Consider the following 3,531-nt stretch of genomic DNA (forward strand, 5'->3'; position numbering starts at 1 on the left):
TTGAGTGACAGGATAAATCTGATTGGTCCTGTTTGTTCTGTATATAGTGATGTCATCTACCACACAGAACTCACCTCTCTGTTTTACACCATAGACTCAGGATCACGGTATTTACAACGTGAGACCCAGGAGGACAAGCTGAATAGGGAGGCATCAGCTGGTGAGCTTGGTAAGTATGAGAGAGTCTGGAGGAGAGAGGATTGAATCAGGGAACATGAGTGATGTCATTCAGTTTTTCAGACTAATTAATTTGTAATGTATCAAATAGTCAATAGACCAGTTGATGATTGGTTCAGCTCAGATAACTGTTGACTGGAGGAAATAATTACTAATAATTGTACCACCTCCATCAAATGATAATGTCTTTATAGACATACTATTGAATGAATTAATACATTACTTATTCAAACAACCAATTAAATATGTTAATTGCTCTCAGAGTTGAAGATGGAAAAAGAATTAAAAGAGATATTAAGACAGGAGATGATGAAACAACTAAAGGAGAAAGACACACAACTGGATAATATGACCCAGGAAGTGAGAGAGAAAGAGAGACTCCTGGATGATATGACCCAGGAAGTGAGAGAGAAAGACACACAACTGGATGATATGACCCAGGAAGTGAAAGGAAAGACACAACTGGATGATATGGCTCAGGAAGTGAGAAAAGAACAACTGGATGACAAGAACAGGAAGTGAGAGAGAAAGAGAGACTCCTGGAGGAGAAGAACCAGATAATGGAACAGAAGGACAAACTGGAAAGAGAAGGACAAACCAACTGGAGAGAAAGACAAGCAACTAAAGGATAGAGACATTCAACTAGAGGCTCTGAGAAAGAACCTGCAGGACAAGAACAGCCAAGTAGAGAACTTCAAGTCCTACTGGAGGAAGGAACCTTCAACTAGAGGACAGAAACAGACTACTGGAAGAGAAGGACAAACTACTGGAAGAGAGAGACAAACTACTAAAGGAAAAGACCTTCAACTAGAGGACAGGAATCACAGACTGGGAGAGAAGGACAGACTACTGGAAGAGAGAGACAAACAACTGGAGGAGAAAAACTACTAGAGGACAGCAATCTAGACAGACTGGAAGAGAGAGGACAAACTACTGGAAGAGAGAGACAAACATCTGGAAGAGATAGACAAAGTACTGAAGGAAAAGAAAATGAACTCTGGAAAGAGAGAGACAGGAACTAAAAGAACTTAAAGAGGAGACAGGAAGTAGAAGAGGAGACAGGAAGTAGAAGAGAAAGACAACCTACTAGAGGAGAGAGAGAACCAGTTAAAGGAAAGAGACAAACAGATGGAGGATGTCAACAATGAAAATGCTGAACTGGGTGAGATTATTCACACCATTAATACATTTAGTCTTCTGTACTTTCCTCAATTCTCAGGTTTTTGTCGACTCTCCACTGAGTTGTGAATATTGTTGTCCATCACTTCATACTTTCCCTCTGCATCATATTTCTGTCTAAAGTCTTTAACACAGAATTCAGATCCTAGTCCTCCTTTGTTATTTCAGCTCAACAGATATGTGATGTGAAGACTGAGGTAGAGAGACTGAGAAGAGAGATCTCAGCCCAGATGACTGGTGAGTGAGATATGTGATACTTAACATTTCAGTAGAAACCCAGAACTCCCCTTCAGTAGGTCTATGTGCCTTCATGTGTCACTGAGGTAAATGTTCTCATTCTAAATGGTTGTTCTATTATTTTTAGAACATGGAGAGACGTCAGATACAGGTTCCATCCTCCCAGTCAGGAGGAGACACAGCAGTGAGTTATCAATTGTCCTTCCTACCGTTTCTATGGAGTTCTCCCTGTTTCTAGTCTAAACTTAGTGAGTTATCAATATTGTCCTGTTGTCTCCTACTGTTTCTAGTCTATAGTGGACCATCCTTCACTTAGTGAGTTATCAATATTGTCCTGTTGTCTCCTACTGTTTCTAGTCTATAGTGACCATCCTTCATAGTGAGTTATCAATATTGTCCTGTTGTCTCTACTGTTTCTAGTCTATAGTGGACCATCCTTCACTTAGTGAGTTATCAATATTGTCCTGTTGTCTCCTACTGTTTCTAGTCTATAGTGGACCATCCTTCTTAGTGAGTTATCAATATTGTCCTGTTGTCTCTACTGTTTCTAGTCTATAGGACCATCCTTCACTTAGTGAGTTATCAATATTGTCCTGTTGTCTCCTACTGTTTCTAGTCTATAGTGGACCATCCTTCACTTAGTGAGTTATCAATATTGTCCTGTTGTCTCCTACTGTTTCTAGTCTATAGTGGACCATCCTTCACTTAGTGAGTTATCAATATTGTCCTGTTGTCTCCTACTGTTTCTAGTCTATAGTGGTCCATCCTTCACTTAGTGAGTTATCAATATTGTCCTGTTGTCTCCTACTGTTTCTAGTCTATAGTGAACCATCCTTCACTTAGTGAGTTATCAATATTGTCCTGTTGTCTCCTACTGTTTCTAGTCTATAGTGGACCATCCTTCACTTAGTGAGTTATCAATATTGTCCTGTTGTCTCCTACTGTTTCTAGTCTATAGTGGACCATCCTTCACTTAGTGAGTTATCAATATTGTCCTGTTGTCTCCTACTGTTTCTAGTCTATAGTGGACCATCCTTCACTTAGTGAGTTATAGATATTGTCCTGTTGTCTCCTACTGTTTCTAGTCTATAGTGGACCATCCTTCACTTAGTGAGTTATCAATATTGTCCTGTTGTCTCCTACTGTTTCTAGTCTAGTGACCATCTTCACTTAGTGAGTTATCAATATTGTCCTGTTGTCTCCTACTGTTTCTAGTCTATAGTGGACCATCCTTCACTTAGTGAGTTATCAATATTGTCCTGTTGTCTCCTACTGTTTCTAGTCTATAGTGGACCATCCTTCACTTAGTGAGTTATCAATATTGTCCTGTTGTCTCCTACTGTTTCTAGTCTATAGTGGTCCATCCTTCACTTAGTGAGTTGTCAATATTGTCCTGTTGTCTCCTATTGTTTCTAGTCTATAGTGGTCCATCCTTCACTTAGTGAGTTGTCAATATTGTCCTGTTGTCTCCTATTGTTTCTAGTCTATAGTGGACCATCCTTCACTTAGTGAGTTATCAATATTGTCCTGTTGTCTCCTGTTTCTAGTCTAGAGGACCATCCTTCACTTAGTGAGTTATCAATATTGTCCTGTTGTCTCTACTGTTTCTAGTCTATAGGACCATCCTTCCTTAGTGAGTTATCAATATTGTCCTGTTGTCTCCTACTGTTTCTAGTCTATAGTGGTCCATCCTTCACTTAGTGAGTTATCAATGTTGTCCTGTTGTCTCCTACTGTTTCTAGTCTATAGTGACCATCCTTCACTTAGTGAGTTATCAATATTGTCCTGTTGTCTCCTACTGTTTCTAGTCTATAGTGGACCATCCTTCACTTAGTGAGTTATGTGTCCTGTGTGTCTCCTACTGTTTCTAGTCTATAGTGAACCATCCTTCACTTAGTGAGTTATCAATATTGTCTGTTGTCTCCTACTGTTTCTAGT

General features: G+C 39.5%; 1 long non-coding RNA gene across 1 annotated transcript; it reads left to right on the forward strand.

The window, feature by feature from the left end:
* Positions 1–1,234: 1,234 nt before the first annotated feature.
* LOC135566448 (uncharacterized) lies at positions 1,235–1,778 on the forward strand. Its single transcript, XR_010462089.1, has 3 exons — positions 1,235–1,339; positions 1,525–1,593; positions 1,721–1,778. It is a non-coding gene; the product is annotated as an uncharacterized LOC135566448 (long non-coding RNA).
* Positions 1,779–3,531: the final 1,753 nt, after the last annotated feature.

Source organism: Oncorhynchus nerka, unplaced genomic scaffold (genome assembly GCF_034236695.1).
Source record: "Oncorhynchus nerka isolate Pitt River unplaced genomic scaffold, Oner_Uvic_2.0 unplaced_scaffold_4915, whole genome shotgun sequence".
NCBI classification, from domain to species: domain Eukaryota; kingdom Metazoa; phylum Chordata; class Actinopteri; order Salmoniformes; family Salmonidae; genus Oncorhynchus; species Oncorhynchus nerka.